This window comes from Balaenoptera physalus, assembly GCF_965194825.1.
Source record: "Balaenoptera physalus genome assembly, chromosome: 9".
Lineage (NCBI taxonomy): Eukaryota > Metazoa > Chordata > Mammalia > Artiodactyla > Balaenopteridae > Balaenoptera > Balaenoptera physalus.
In genome coordinates, this window is record NC_138888.1 from 13,571,571 (window position 1) to 13,589,023 (window position 17,453).

General features: G+C 40.5%; 1 protein-coding gene and 1 long non-coding RNA gene across 3 annotated transcripts in view; both read left to right on the forward strand.

The window, feature by feature from the left end:
* Positions 1-17,453, forward strand: part of LOC309667003 — a 1,042,512-nt gene that overhangs the window by 670,867 nt on the left and 354,192 nt on the right. The gene's annotated exons all lie outside the window — the stretch shown is intronic.
* The window catches only part of RGS17 (regulator of G protein signaling 17), a 100,034-nt gene continuing 85,064 nt past the window's right edge, over positions 2,484-17,453 (forward strand). For both annotated transcript variants that reach the window (XM_082474984.1, XM_082474985.1), the window contains exon 1: positions 2,484-2,624. The gene's annotated coding sequence lies outside the window, so the exon portion shown is untranslated. The remainder of the gene's footprint in view (positions 2,625-17,453) is intronic.

Sequence of the window (17,453 nt, forward strand, 5' to 3'; positions counted from 1 at the left end):
TTATTTATTCATTCAGTCATGCATTCATTCACTAAATACTTACTGAATATGCACAACGTGTCAAATCCCATTCTGGGCATTAGAGATAAAACAATGAAAAATGTAGGGAACCCTCTTGAGAGAATCTAACGTAAAGGGGCATGAGGAGATAATAAACAAGTAAACAAATGCAAGCTGATTCAGATAGTGAAAAATGTCTGGAAGAAAATAAAGCAAGGGGATCCAGCAGAGAAGAACACTGGAACAGATTACATTGGGTGGTTGGTTAGATAAGGCCTATCTGAGTAGGTGATATCTGAGCAGAGACCTATGGGATATTTAGGAACCTACTATGGGGGTGGGGGGGGGGGCGGGCGGGCAGAGGAATCCAGACAAAAAGAACAGCAAGTACTGTAAGTTAGACTTATTCGAGAAACAGGCTGATGTGGCTGTAGAACACATAGGCTGGGACAAGATTAAATAGATACTTCTATGCTGTGCTAAGGATTAGGGTTTGTACTTAAAGTGCAATGAAATCTCATTGGAGAGTTTAAAGCTGAAGCATGACGTGATCTGGTTATGTTTTCAAAAGATCATGTAGCTATTGTTTGGAGAATGTGTTGACAGAGGCTTAGACTAAGGTTATACCAATGGGAAGGGAGAAAAGTAGATGAATCGGGGCTACATTTTGGAGACAACATGACATGCTAATTAATTGGATGTACGGGTGAAAGAGACAAAACAAGGATAACTTCTAAATTTTTGTCTGGAGTGACTGGGTGGAAACAGAAAAGAAATGGGTTTGGAGGGGTTAGATATTTGGAGTTCTGCTTTTGAGCTGCCTGTTAAACATAATAATAGTATCTATCTTGTAGAGAAAACAAGAAATCTATGTGAAACATTTACCTCAGAACCTGGCACACAGTAATTGTTCAGTAAAAGCTATTATAATTATCTTCAAATGAAGATGTAAAAGTAGTTGAGGACATAAAAAAGCTCTGGAAGAGGCCAGGTGGAGATATAAATCTGGGAGTTATACAGAATTCAGTGCTGCTCAAACCATTTTTGATGAAGGACTTTTTTATTTTCAATGCACCATGCGTGGACCAATACTCTTTGTAAAATCCAACAAAAATGAATTACTTTACAAATAAAATAAAACATACAAAGTCCAGCTAACTAATGTGCTTGGATGCCAAGGCAACGCCAAACTGCTATAAAAGTTTCTAAGTCTTCCTCTCTATTTCTAAACATATCTCTCATTAGAGACCAATAAGGAACAATTTGCAGACCAGCACAAGCAAGGGGAATACACTTTGAAGGTCACTAGTACTCAAAGGCAGGGTGTAGCTAGAGAGGAAGGCCCTAGAGCAACCCGAGACACAGTTCAGTCAAGTAGGGGTGGAGGTGGGGGAAGTCTAGGAAGGTGTTCAGTAAAGGAGCCTGAAATCATAACGCTGTTTGAATGCATGAGCACACAAGCAATGGGAAACCATATACATTTACAAGTAATCAGTTTTAAATAGGTATAAGAAAAAAAGCCTAATCATGCCTGCCAGGAACTCACCCCTCTTCCCACAGATGCCACATCTGAAGAGAAAGACACCCGCTTCCCTAATTCACCCTCACAGATATTTCAATCTAATCATCGGAGATGCAATCTAGCGCTGAGGATGCATTAAGTATCCAAAGCTCCTTCACTACCAAGCTGGGCTCCGCTTGGGAGCAGCACGATGATCAGACCTGATCGCTACGGAGCTGTCCGCGAAGGATGCTTCAGGCCCCAAGCATCAACACCTCTGTTAGTAATTCACCACTCTTGCCCTGTCATCAGCAACTCTCACTCAGAACTCTGGCTCCAGGGGTCCTGATGTCTGAGACAGAACATATGCCCCAGACCCGAGAGCATCTGTGATCATTCTTAGGGAAAAGGGTCAGATTCTGGCTGAGGACTTCAGTAAAGTAAAGAACCCTTGGTAAAGTCGAGTCTTTTGCTAAGCACCATTTGCTTAACTTCATGCTTCTTCGAACCCTCACGCAGGGACTGCTTCCACTGGGACCCCGCTGCTGCACCTGTTTTGCTCCTTAAAGACAGGATTCTGGTTTCAAACATTCGCCTGAAGCGCGGGGTAAAATAACGCGGGCTGCGGGTGAACGTGAAGTTGAATGAGCCTTGGCGCGAGAGCCTGTCTCAGCAAGGGAGGTTCCCAGGTCTCCAAGGTGCCCGCGAAGCCGCGGACCCCCGGCGCCGGAGCCCGGAGCTGCAACCGAGCCCCTCCGCGCCGTGGGCGCCGAGCCGAGGCGAGCGCGCGTGGGCCTGGCGGCCCGGGAGGGGCGGGGGGGGGGCGTGACTCAACCCGTCGCCCGCCCAGGAAAGAAGCTGCACCTCCGGCCGAGCCGGGCGAGGGGCTGCGCCCGCCCGCAGGGCGCATGCGCGCTGCCGAGAGGCTCCCGCTCCCTCCCCGCCCACCTCTCCCTCCTCCCCCTCCCCCCACCCCTCCCTCCTCGCCTCTCTCCCCTTCTCCTCGCCAGCGGGGTGCTGAAGTTGGGCGGATGGCAGCAAACAGGCTCCGCTAGAGGACCGAGCAGCTCAGCCTCGCGCCCCCGGACCCATCGGTGCGCTGCCCACACCTCCAGGCGACTGGGTAAGATGTTTCCTCTGATACCGAGCTGTGCTAAGTAAATGACATCAAAATGTCTGCTTTGCACCGGTGGATGAATTTTTTAAAGGTGGGTGGGGGGTTGCGGAGGTGAAGGAAAGAGGGAGCGGAGAGTGCAACTGCCTGTGCCCGGGCGGGGCAGTCAGCCAGCGCGGGGGTCTCGGCGCTGCCCGCGGCGCCGCGGGAGGAAGCCGGGGCCGCGCCGCTGGTTTGGGAAGTTGGATCCCGCGTTGCAGCCTCTGCGCGGTCCGCTCGTCGCCCTCTGGCTGCTGCGGACCGGCTGGGCGAGTGTCCTGCCCGTCCAGGGAACCTTCAGTCGGGTCCCCGGCGGAGAGCTGGGCGCCTTGGGGATCCGGCAGCGAGGGCCGGGGGCGGCGGGAGACCCCGCGGGGCGCGAGGACCTGCCGATTGGGGTGGCTGTTTGTTAGAAAAGCGAATGTGAAATTAACAGTGTCCAATCGACCGATCACCTCGGGGTGGTATTTTTTCTTTCTTCACCTTCGGGAAAATGCAGGTGGTGAAGGTGTGAGCCAAAGGGGGTGCAAAAATGCATACCTTGAGCATCGGTAAAATATCGGAGGTGTGTGGGTAGGGGGCGGGGGCCTCTTTTGTTCTTTCCCCTCCCTCTGGTCGGAGGGAAGGGAGTTCTAGTGTGCACGGCTTGAGGTAGGTTTCACAGCCTTCGAGGGGGCGAGGAGGTGGAACGCCTGCCAAGCCCCTAGCCGCTGCCCGGGTGGGTGTATCCGAGGCTCTCTTGCTAGAGGTGATGATGATTCTTTTCATTATCGATCGAATTACAGTTTAACAGCGGCTTGCCCGCCAGCCTTCCTCCTCCTCTCCCTCTTCTCGTGCTGCGGCAGAGGCTGGGTGCAGACACTCGGCCGTTTCCTCTACTCCCTACCTCCCTGTCTCTGTGAAAAATGTCGGAGGGCTTGAGGATGGCGGAGAGACAGAGCTGGCCTCGGCAGCCGCGGAGGGGAGACGCTCCTCGAGAGCGGGAGGCTGCTGGCAGGGCGTCCCGGGCAGCCCGCGCAGCCTCAGGAGTCGCTGGGCTCCTGGAGACAGAGCAAGGGTCGCCCGGCCAAAAGGATGCGAGCCGTGCGGGGACCCGCCCTGCGCCCTCCTCCTCCATGCGGAGCCCGGGACACCCAATCACCTGGGACAATCTCTTTCGCTCCGGCAAGTCTGATCCTGGCTCCTGGCATAGTAGTTTTCCTAACCACTCTGACCCTTCGATAAACGTTTCCTTACTTAAAAGAGTCACTTGAAGGTTTGTCTAGAGAACTTTGCAATCTTCCCACAGTTGTTTCTTTTTCTTTTTAAAAATCGTTTTACAGCCAGACTATTTCCATCATGGGGTGGCTATCACAAACAATAGAGAGAAATCTTGTAGTTGGATTCCCATTTAGAATAAGCGTTTCTGAGACTGCCATCTGCATTTCCGGCGTTCATACATACTGGTTTTCCTGGTGATGAACCCTCTGAAAATCATTTAATTGGAGAAATGAGAAACAATTTTCACTCCTGTAATGAAAATTAATGTTTTTCTCTTGGTTTCATAGCTGCTAGACATTATGTGTGTTTAATACTTTTGAAAGCTGTGAAACACTTTGGGTAAATTGTATTTGTTTCTAAAATCCTTTGTGGCAACAATAGCAGGTATCTATGAAATATACACTTTGCACTGATATCTAATGAAAAGGTGATTTGTACTCATAAATTCAAATGAATGAGCAGTTTGACCTCCTCCAGTTAAGTTACTATTATTAAGCTGTTTCTTCTGTTAGCAGGAACTAAAACAGTAATTAGCATACTCATGGGAGAGGAGACTTATTCACTATTTTAATAATCTTAAAAACTATATTTAAAGAAATCGTGGTAGGGTAGTTTATTTACAATTTTTAGAAATGAGAAAACAAGTGTTTATTACTACAAAGGATTAGATGGTATCACTTATTAAATAAGATGAATCGCCATGGCAATGACACCTGATCTCAGAGCCGTGGGCACTCATCCTTCCTCCTGAATTTGTAGTCTGAAAGATTAAGAGAACCACCTAATTTACAGCACAAACAACATAAGGTGTCTGTTGTGGCAGATTCTACCCTTTTTGCTCTGGTTCATCAACTACTCCTTGGTGTTTAGTGGCCATGGAAGAGGATTAACAAGGAGGTTAATTTGCTATTCCTGTTCGTTAATAAGGCATCCATTTTCCTGCTCAAATAGATATCTCTCTGCTTTTAGGGATCTTCCTATAGGGTCCTAATTTATTTGAACTCATAATGTTGAAAGTCTAAGTCATTATCATTTCTATGGACTTTGTATACTTTTTAATAATAATAATTTTTAAAAAAATAACCAAAAATTCCTTAACATTTCTTACCACTAGGGCCAGGAGCTTTGAAGGAAAAGAGACATGTACATATCCTCACCTATCTGACCTTATTATAACAGCCAAATCTAAAACTGAATTGATAAAAATTCTGGTTGACTCACTGACTAAAAAGTAAGAAAGCATTTACCTGTTAATTTACAGTTGTAGAGATAGTGGCCTTCATATTAGAAGCCCATTTGCTGAAAGGCGTGGGCTTTTCTGGAAAAGTGAAAGGTGGACATGGATGAGGAAATATGGAGCCAAGATGGATGGGAACCCATCCAACTGCATTTCTGCTGAGAACCCTTTTTCTGATAGTGTATCTCTGCTTACTTAACAAGGAAAATGTTGCACCACCCAGAAGGGCAAATGCAAGGACCACTGTATACCCAGTGGATGAGAATAATTCTATGTGATGTTAAAAAGCATTTTATTTCATCTGATTACTACAGGTAGAGTATAAGCATGAATTCACTGTAGAGGCTTAAAACTGTATGACATTTCCAGGGGGTGTCCTGGATCCTCGGAAATATTATACGTTGTTATGGAAGGCTTAAAGAAATAAAAGTGTCCTTAGATGTAAGTAGCCAGGTCGTTTGATATTAGATTGATAGATACTCTCACCCTCACTATCTCTTCCCATCTCCACTTACCCCCCAAAGGCTTCCCTAATATCCAAAGAAATTCCTTTATACTGTTATTCCTGCTGTTGTGCCGATACCTAGCACAATATCTGGCAAAAGGCAAGTGTTAAATAAGAACTTATTCAATGAATAAATTTTGCAGAATTAGCATGGTTCACAGAAGACTTCCAAGATTTTTACTTTTTTTTTTTTAGAAGAGTGCTCATATTCATTACAAATATGCTAGTTTGAGATTCTAAAGATCATGTTCATGGTCCTACATCTTTGGAGGAAACCATTTTTAGAATTGTCACTTTGTGAATATGCATGTTTTTCCTATAATATTTCTATTGCTGATCTGTTTCCAAACAAAGTTTAAATTACCTGTGGGCAGGCATGGACATAATGAACACGAGCTTTGGGTCAAGTTGACCTTAGCTTTTGTCCTGACTCCTCCATTTAATAGCTCTGTCGCCATGGTCAAGTTACTTACCAGCTCTGAGCCTCAGTTTCTTCAGATATAACAGCAGGGATAAAGACCCACTTCCTAAGATGTCTGCAAGCATAAATGTAGTGCAAAGTGTATAAAGTGCTGAACATGTGCCTCGCATGTTTCCCAATATCTAAAGAGCCGCTATTGAACAGATGGGGAAATTTACCACAGGTTCGTTTCCTGTGAATAAATGGGTCATTTTTTTAAAGAATTAGAATCATATTGTAGAGCTTCATACTTGCTTTTATAAACAACTGACATTACTTTGTTGACGTTTCCCAAGAAATTGGAATTGGTATTTTTAATATAATTTAGTGACTGCAAAATAATTCATCTTATGGCTGTCAATTTATTTGGCTATTCTTTCTTTTTTGAATGTTGACATTATTTACAATATTTTACTGTTTTAACTGATGTGCATCCTAAGGTGTAGGCTTTGTCTGCATATCTATGGCATTTTTTCCTTTAGGCTTGATAATTAGAACATCCAGTTCTCACCAACAAAATATCCTCTTTTAAAAACTCTTTGCTAAATCTAAATGCCCATGGACAGATGAATGGATAAAGAAGATATGGTACATATATATAATGGAATATTACTCAGCCATAAAAAGAAATGAAATTAGGTCATTTGTAGAGATGTGGATGGACCTAGAGTCTGTCATGCAGCGTGAAGTAAGTCAGAAAGAGAAAAACAAGTATCGTATATTAACACAATAGATGTAGAAAGATGAACCTATTTGCAAGGAAGGAATAGATACACAGACATAGAGAACAGACATGTGGACACGGCGGGGGGATGGGGATGGTGGGATGAATTGGGAGATTAGGTTTGACATAAAAACACTACCATGTGTAAAATAGATAGCTATTGGGAACCTGCGGTATTGCACAGGGAGCTCAGCTCCGTGCTCTGCGTTGACCTAGATGGATGGGATGGGGAGGAAGGGAGGGAGGTCCAAGAGGGAGAGGATATAGGTATACATATAGCTGATTCACTTCACTGTACAACAGAAACTAACCCAACATTGTAAAGCAATTATACTCCAATAAAAAATAAATAAATATAAAAAATAAAAAAATTGTGCTAACTTGATAGGTGAAAATGATATTTTTCAAACTTTTAATTCTTTGGTTACTAAGAATGCTGATAACTTTTTTGACATGCTTATAGCCATTTTTTTCTGTCTCGAATGCTTGTTCAAGTCTTCTGCCCATTGTTCCATTGTATTCTGAATGATTTTATTATTTGAGTGCTAATGTTAATTTTAAAAGACAAGGCAAAAGCAAAGAAAGGAAGTGCTTAGTGACAAAGAAGACACGTGGCAAAGACTACAGAGATCTTTGTGGTTGAAGGGCTGTAGCTCAAATGGAGAGGCAGGAACATCACCAAAGGCTGGAGGTGGATAAGCCACAGCTTTAGGGCTGCTATGTTGTCCATAACATGGGGCCACCTGCCACCATGCTGGGGCCTTCCAAAGTGCACAGTTCCTTTTACTAGTTGAGGTCTGTCATTTTTCTGTTTGGGTACTATGTGCACACACTCACACCTTACTAACAAGAAGCATGTACATCACATGACAAGTTCTCAGAATTTCATTGATTGTTTCTGCCAGTTGCCAATGTTCCAGGACAACTTTTGAGTTTTCCTGAGATAAATGAGATTAAAAGGAAATATGGGAGTAGATGGAGGTCCTCTAGAGCATTAATTGAAGTTTCTCATCAGAATGAAATCAGTTAAGCTTCATTATAAGACCATGTCATATTAGAATCCTGTCTTATCTCATTTTTAAACTGGAGGTGAAATTTAAATATTTAAAAGTTGAGACAAATCTAGTACCTGAATGAGCTCTGTATCTGTAGTGTTTCACACGATTCAGTGCTCTGATGAGTTCTCGGTTTTGAATTTTTAAATTCTGCGGCTATTGACAAATTTGGTTTCAAAAGCTTAAATATTTAGCTTGGAAAATCTATAAAGTCCCTTAGATAGTAAACCACCTAGAAAGTGTAAAATTTTAGAATTATTGCTGGTTCCAGTTTATCAAATATAGTAAAGCCTCAGTAATTCAGAATCAGCAAACCTGGAATCTGTAATGAACAGGAGGCCCCTGTAGGAAAAGCAGTGAGCTCTGGTGGAACAGAAAAGCTCGTTTCAAATAGACCTGGATTTGAGTTCTTGCTCTACTGTTTTCTAGATGTGCAGGCTTTTGCATTGAATTATATAAAAGCTTTATACTTGAAATTCTAGAATGAGCAATAAACATCTAAAATCTCTCTGAATTCCTTAAACTTTGTATTTGAGATTTTTCAAAAAAAAATCTCTGTGTCAATAAATATAACTTTATTATAGACAATGAATGTGGTTCACAAAGCAAATATTTACTTCCTTGGATTAGGTCACAGCCTTTTCACAGTACTTCTGATTGGCTATTGAAATACAAAGGTTTTAATTCAAGAGCCATGGCATTAAAAGAAAACAGACACAACCCAGGGGAAATTATGACATAAATGAAATGAGCAGGTAAGTGTTTATTTCATTTCTTTAATTATCTCGGGTCTTCCCAATGGCATCGTGAGTTAAATCCAGTGAGAACCTTTTGTGACAGTTGACAACATTGTCTGTATCTCTAGTATCAATAAACGGTAGGGGCTTGTTTTTTTGGTGTATTATGACAGGCTATCTATTCTAGAGATTTTAAGAGTCCATTTTGGTTCTAGGAAAACTACCCCATGTCTCCACCCTGTTTCCCTCAACTCTTCTACTTTTTTCAGGCTTCAATTAATCAAAATCAACAAATATTTGAAGGTCTGCTATAAGAAAAGTAGCAACCTATGCAATTTAATTTAGACGGTGTGAAAAAGCATATGGAAAATTGCCCTTGAAAGAAAGAGACTTTAGAAGCAGCTTATGCAATTTGGTAGAAAGAGTGCAAATTTTGGATTCAAATAACCAGAGATTTAGCCTTAACTTTGTTGAGCCTTAGTGTCATTATCTGTAAATTGAAGACTGATTGTACATACCTTAAAAATGTTGAGGGAGTAAGTGAAATTATGTCCATAATTTGTCATGTATTGACAATCACTATGCAACTGTTATATACTGTACTAGAATTAAATAATGAAAAATAAACCCAAGAATAATTAAAATAATAAATAAAATAATTAAAATAAACCCAAGAAACATCCTGTAGATAAGTGCTTGAAGGGATTTTCATTTCTTACCAGTGTTTGTCTTAACTAATGGGTCCTTATTAATGTTGAGTCTGCTCTCCATGTGTCTGCTGTGTAATTCTTTCCTGACCAACTTGTTTAACCAACCTGTTAAGTGAACATTCATTCATTCATAAAATTCTTGAGCACCTACTATGTGCCAGGCTCTGTGATATGATTTTGGATGCAAAAAAAGGATGCAACATGGCCCCTTTCCACAAGTTCACATAGAAGCTTCTTCGACTTAGTATTATTTTGCTTTCGTCAGGTGAGCACTGGTCATTCTAAGTTTACAAGTCATAACTAGATACGACATGGAAGTAATGAGCAAGGATCTCCTTCGGATTTAGGAATTTTAGGTTCATTGACCTCAAAGTGTAGAAATCTCTGCTCCTTCTACACTTTGAGGTCAGTGAGCCTAAAAGCTGCTAAGCAGAGGCTCAGATAAGGGGAAGGGAGAGCAGGAAGTGGCTCGGCTGGTGGATGATCTACCAACCACCACCATGTCCAAACAACAGAAGACTCGAGGCTCAGCCCTCTTTGTGAACCCTCCCCAACTCCCAATTCTCCCTCATTAAAGTGAACAAATTGTCTGCATATATGTGTACTGTGCCTTTTTCCCCCTCACTTAAAGGCTACCCTGGGTAATCATCATAATATAATTTCAGGTATGTTAAAATGTTGGGGGAGGGGGTGAGCAAAGGGAGATAGAGAAAGTGATAGCCCCACCCTTCCTAAGGATCCACATTTCCCATACAATAAAAATATTATAATTTTTTATCCCGATATTATTACAGTTCTTTCATTGATAACAATCTTTTTGTAATATAGTAAGTTGACCAGAAATCCAGAATAATCTTTTCAGATATGAAAAAAAAAACACATTTGATTTTGAAGAAAACCATCTTCAGCACCTACTTGTTGAAATCACTAGAGTGATCTCGAAATCTAGCAACTGGATTTATCCTGATCTAGGATGATTTGATACCATTTATAAAGTCAAGATGAAGACCTCAAGTCCTTCCTAGCAAAATGTTGTGAACATGCAGTTAAATTGCCTGTATATGGTGATGAAAGATATTGACATTATGAATGACTTAACTTGAAAGTAAGCTAAACCCTCATTTCAGCCACCAAATTTAACTCGCTAATCATTAAACCTTTAATTGGGCTGTTAATAAGTAACTATATGTGCTAATTTGGGGTTTCAACCTATTTCTTTCTCAATTTATTTCACTCAGCACCACCATACAGCATTTTGCTGGTGACCTATGAGTTTAGCATGGTCAAGACTCACTAGATAAAAGCACAGGAAAAATGAATATCTTTTTTGAAGGTACTAAGGCATGGTTATGCTATAAAGCAATATAATAACCAATATAATTTATAAACTGTTATGACTAACTGAATGCTGCATTTTGAATTAGAGTATTAAATACTTTAATGTAAATTAGAGTACTAAATACTCCTGTGTGAATTGAAATATAAAATTTTTCCTTCCCTACTGTTTGGGTGGAATGTAACATTTCACTTCCCCATTTCTCTCTTACAGTATTACTAGCAGCAGTGGTAGTAGGAGTAGTAGAGATATTTCTACAGAGATAAATTGAAGAGGAAGGAGTATAATTTCTTTTTGTACATCAAACACTTTACAGAAAAATAGGTGTTTATGTTATTTTATATAATTTTTAGGATAGTCACACAATTTTGTGCCTGAAATTTAAAACATATCAAGAACTCAAATGTTAAATCTGTCAGGGAAAAACACGAAAACAAAAACAAAACCCTGCTGTTTTATTTCATTCTGCTGGTCAAGAATAAACTGGCCTAGTGTTCTTATATTAATTCACTTGCTTCTCAGAATAATCCTATGAAGTAGGTTCTATCATGTTGATCTGTCTCTCTGTATTTTATAAACAAGGAAACTGAAGCAAAGAAAAGTTAAATAACTTGCCCAGAATTAGTCACTATTAAGTGGCAGCCTGTGTCTTTAACTTCATTTCTGCAGATTCTAAGACTTGATCCTCAAGACCAGGGGTTGGCAAATCACAGCCAATGGGCAAATATCTGGCCCACTGCCTATTTTTGTTAATAAAGTTTTATTGGAACACACACACACACAAGAATAAACTGGCCTGATTGTCATATCTCTGCTAGTTTATGAGTAAATGATGTTGACAATTTTGATTCAAGCTATTAGAGCCCATGTTTTCTTCATCAGCTCATGCCCAGTAATCTGAATTTTTGCTGTTGAAGAAATATTTCAGACTAAATTACCTTTAGTAAATCCAGTGTTTAATGACCCGCCTATATTTATATAAGTGATGGATTTAGTTGAAGGATATATTTATGTATAATTTTTAATGCTGAAAACCAAGAGATAGAGAAATCCTTGTATACTGGAATTGTTGCCAAAACTTAATATTTTGAAAAGATGTTTTATGTGTCAATGTTTGAGAATATGGGTGTGTTTCCCCTTTTTGTTTATGGGTTGAGAGCAGGAAATAACTGACCTGATGCCTGTGCAATCATAGCCAAGCGCTGGGGAGGGGATGATACGTACTTGAGAATCCAAGGGGAGACACCAATGAGGTAAGAAAGAAAGTCAAGTAAAAAGCAGGAAGGCTGGGCTCAGAAAACGAGACTATTAGCTAAAAACTTATTACGTCTTAAGGTATGATATCATTCAGTACATTATTATGTAACTCTGCTGTATTATGTAACCACCTCCAGTTTCATAAATTCGTGTGACCTAATCTTAAGAAGGTAATTTTTTCCATTAATTCAGTAATTTCATTGACTGAACATCTGAGTAATACAAGTCGTGTTTCGTGAAGTAGAATTTCATTAAATAAATGTTAATTCCAGGAAGGAAAAAATGTACAGCACTTTTCTTGACCTGACATAGGTTATGTTGAATAGTTACAAAATTCTTGTAGGTGATACCCAAATTCAACCACATTGATAACAAAATCTGCTCCAAATTTTCTATTTAAATGTAACTATGCCTAAATCCGTCTTATATAAAATTAACTTTATTTTTGTGACCTAAAGGGATCTTTACACTTTGCTTTATAATACCAGCAATGAATAAATGCACATGTGAAGCTTTGTTTTATTGAGCAGTGGGCAGTACAATGACTTAATGTCTAAACTATTTATTAAGACTTCGGGGGAGTGACAAGTGTGCTTGAAGGAGATTATTTTTAAGGACATGTGGATTTATGGCTTAGTAGGAACACTGAAAATACTTATTTAGTGAAGCTGCTTATTACAGCCAAAATCAGCATTGGCACTGAGTATACTGGCCTCTGACCACTAGCCCCAGGAAAGTCCCAGTCTGGTTAGATCTCAGGAAAAAAGAAGGAGGTCATGTGCTTGAAAGTACAGCTCACAATCTAAAAAATTAAATTATGAACAGGCAGAAACAATGGAAAGAGAGAGTGGTCTTTTGGTGCACCTATAAATATGCCTGCGTGGGTCTGATTTTCCAAGTGTTTGCATTTGATTCACCACTTGCCTTCATGTTCAGCTACTTAGTCCTTTCACCCTTTTTGTTTCCTGCCTCCTTATTCACAATTAATGCAACTAACTAGAGCCTTACTCTGGAATTGGGAATAGTATAATTAAATAAATCATAGCCAAGGCTAAAGGAAACTAAAGACTAGTTGAAGAAAGAAAATATGTATGTAAATTGGGATTACTGTTATATTCTAGGAGCGAAATAAAATGCTGTGAGGAACTTTAGATTCATTTTAGATGGCCAGACCAGGATCTGCCAAAAGATTTTTAGAGGTGGTAATATTTTCTCAAACTATTGAAAGTCGGAAATTTTTTTTTAACATCTTTATTGGAGTATAATTGCTTTACAATGGTGTGTTAGTTTCTGCTGTATAACAAAGTGAATTAGCTATACGTGTTGTATATATGTGCCACATCTTCTTTATCCATTCATCTGTTGATGGACACTTAGGTTGTGAAAGATGGAAATTTGACAGGCAAAGAATGGCCTTCCAGGCTCAAAGACAATGTAAAGAAAAAAAAGCACAGGACTAGGAAAAGTTGAAAAATACTTTGTGGCACAGTTTTCCAAAAATATATAGTACATGCAGGAAATCACAGGATAAAGCCAAGAAGGAGACAGATACTGGCAGGTGTTAATATGCAAGTGAAAAGCTAACATTGTCCTTGACAGACCCAGAGCGCCATGGGCACCATATGAGTAGGGGATTACAGGGTGAGGACTGTGCATGTCAGGTCTGGGCAGTGGGGATGAGAAAGGCAGCAGGAAGACGGGTTCAGCCGTCCAGGTGAGAGAAGATGAGGCCTGAACTGGGAAATGGCCAAAGGCCAACCCAAGGCAGTAGGAAGATGATGTCATGAAATCACGTTCCACTCAGAACCTTCAGGATTTGTTCACCAATGAGATGTAGAAGATGTGAAAAGGCCCTTAAAGCTGATTTAGAAGATTTGAGCCTGTGTATCTAGGTAATACAGATGCCATTAAGACCTGGAGAAACCAAACTGACGAAGAGGTTAGGGAGGAAATAAGCTGAGGTCAGCTTGGGGAAGGGTTTGCCACACCCATCAGAGTTCTAGCAGATGTTTCGCAGGCTGTGGATTAAAAGCCCGGTTGATTCAGTAGGAAGCAGCAGGTCTGCTCTTAAGCTATGTCAATAGAGGCACAGAGTATCTAGAATGAAGTTGATGACACTTCTGCAGTATTCTGCATTTTTCAAACCATAACTAGAATACTGTTGTGAACTTCTTTCCTCTGGACACCGTGTTAAGAGGTTTGCGATACAGATGGTTAAATGAACAAAAGCCAGTAATTCATGTGAGAAGTGATTATTGGAGGCATTTGTACTTTCTTAACCTGGAATAGAGTGGTCCCCCTAGAGAATATGTGTGTTTCTCCATTTTGGGAAGAGCCATGTGAAATGATTAGACTCATTTTAAATTGCCCCAATGACATAATGGGAATAATAAAACCATATGGCAGAGTTGTAAGGAGATAATATGGGCAATGCCCTGGCACACATTTGGCATTTAGTGTATCTTAGCTCCAACTGTTACTCTTAAAAATAGCATTAGAACCAGTGGGCACATGTCACTGAGATAGATTTTGCCATCCTATTAGGAATAACTTTTCAAAAGTCGAAGCTGGCTTGGTAGATGGGCTGCCTTGAAAAGTGGTAAGTTTACTGTCAAATGCTCAATGGACAAAGAGCTGGCAGAGATGTTATAGAGGAGAGTGAAGGGTTAGGAGGGTAAAAACTGCAAGCCTTCATTCTGACTCCAAGGTGCAAATCGTTCCAGGGAATTTGGAATGCAAACTCAGGAGAGAGGCTAAAGCTAGAAATAAACCTTGAAAATCTTTTACTTAGAGGTGACAGTAGTAAGTGATTGCCAAAGGAAAACGTGTAGAGAGCAGTGAGAGCTTAGAATAGAATCCTGGAGGATATCTACATTGAATGAGCATGTGGGAAAAGAAGGAAACTAAAATACATACATATATATATATACATTCATACATAAGATGGTCAGAATGAAAAAAAAAGTGTTAAAAAGAGAATGAAGACACTGTAGTATACCACGAAACCAAGGAAGTGGAATTGTTTTTAACCAGTTTTCTTCATATTTATAGTAATCTTCTAAAAAGATTGGAAAAGGGAGACAGTTTAAAGAAGGAAGAGCAGCTGAGTTATGTCACGTGACAGAAAGGGTAAGATCAGGACCAAGGCGACACGTTAGATTTTGCAATGAGGAAGTTACTTGTGATTGTCTAGAAAGCACTTGTGATTAATGATTTATACACTTTCTATTTCCAAAAGGTTTGCGGCAGCTTAAATAAAAGCACTTTCACAGAGGGCAATGAAAATTAAACAAAATAAAGATAAGAAGCCACAAAGAGAAATAAATGGGGGGAGGGAGTGAACGGTCACAAGACATGGGTAGGATTGTTATCATAACAGGAGCGCTACATTTCAGCTCTGAGGTTCCAGCAGCCAAAATAAAAGGGTTTACAGGACAGGTGACCTAGAACCCGTTAATGAAAGAAAACAGTTTTTCAGGAGCTTTTTTTTTTTTTTTATTCCCCCGGCACTAAGTTTTGTGAATTGTATATTCTATGGATTCTTAGATAAGGAACAGTGACATATTAGACAATGGGTCAACAGTGGTTCTGCTGAATCAGGTGCAGGCTTGCTTTGAATTGCTGTTTCTTTTTTAAGCCCTTGAAGGTTAAGTATATAGTATTAAGATGAAGTCTGTAAAAGCCAGTAAGGCATTGATAATTTTAGACGAGCCGGGCATCTGGATACTCCTGAGTCTGAAAAATCGCATATAAAATAGCATTAGAGACGAGGGCATCCTTAACAGGAGATACTAGGACAGTTCCAGGAACACGGGGGAGAGAGGGCACTATGTGCCTTGAGACCTCAGGTCCTTTGCACATCCCACCCCCTCTAGCTAAACTACTGTCCTCCTGATCTTTCTCATCACCCACATTTCAGTTCAAATGTCACCTCTTTAAAGAGACCTTTTCTGTACTCTCTGACTAATGTTGGCCCTTCTTTATTCCTTCCTTCATCTGTCACTTTTTCATAATAACCTGCTTTATTTAATTCATAGCACTTACTGCACTGTTAAGTTATTTTATTTATTACCAGTCTCCCTCCTTCCAACAGAGAGAATGTCAATTAGTACACCAGACAATGCCAGGAACAGAGTAGGTGCACCATATGTGGAAGGAATGAATGTTTTGTGGATGGGGAGGAACTCAGTTCAGTATCGATGTGATAAACTAAATGGATGGTAGTTCTGGCAACAGAGTCAATTCTCCCTAAAGTGCTAGCTGAGAGGAGGAGGAGGATTCTGATCGTGACAAATTTTGTGCTGGGAATTTTAAGAACACTGGGGCTTGGGAGAAGAGCACAGATTCTCTGTACATTTTCCTTTCCACTCACGAAGCAGGGGTACTGATATGAATGGTATGTTCATGAACATTCATTCATTGATCAGGGTTCTAAGGGGAGGAGCTTAGGGAAGCCTACCAAGGGCCCTACATTGTGGCAAATTCCCTTTTCTTCTACTTTTGGATACGACTGTTTAACATTACCCACTTAACTTTTGAAGAACATCTTTCAAAAATATCGTATGCTATTTTAGCATAAATCACGTTGCAGGACTCTTTCTAAAAGTAAATAGCTATTAGGTGCCTCTCCTGTTATGATCCCTCCTGGCAACGAACAATAAAACCCCTACTGTGTTAGGGAGTGTCATTGTTGGGGGAGGGGGCACGTGTATGTTGGCAGCCCAAGGAATGCATCAAAATGGCCTCAAGTAGAAATCAAGTCGCTGACATACAAATAGAAAAGCAGAGGTGCCCATTGAGAGAAGCTCCGGCATACTGGAGAGGAAACCGGACCCAACTGATGCAAGACTGAGGCCAGAACAGGAGGTGAGCCTGAGAACACATGGAGCATAGACTAGTTGCTTGAACGAACTATGGAGAGGAGAGGACTAAATAGAGAAGAGGTCGTGGCAGCTTGAGGTGGGCAGCAGAACCCAGGAAAACTTGTTTTCAACATTTATTTTAGGTTTGGAGAGGACTAGGGTTGTTGGCAGTGAGAAGCAAAATCATCAATGGAGAAGGTTTGGGGAGAATGCCATGAAATTTCTTGGAGCACCGATTTTATTCATTCCTGAGAAATGTAAAATGTTTCTATATCAAAATAAAAACAAATATTAGGAAACAGCGTATAATATTTATCATTCATTCATTCATTTAATGTTAGACCTAATGCTTGGAAGGAATTTTGATTACTTGAGCCCTATTTTGGGCTTTGCTTCCAGACTCTAAGGTACAAGTCTGGCATTTTAGAGGTAGTGGAATTTCCCCAAAGTTATAGACAGGCAAGGGATTTTAGAATCATAGAGCATAATAAGCTCAAAAGGCACCTTGAAACTATCTGAGTCCACAAAAATAATGGGTTCTTTTTTTCCGTCATCGCCTCATCTCTAATATTTTAACTCATAGGCAGAAGAAAGATGTCATGGGACAAATATTACAAATTGGTTTTTTTTTCTAATGGCTTTACTGGAAGCATCCA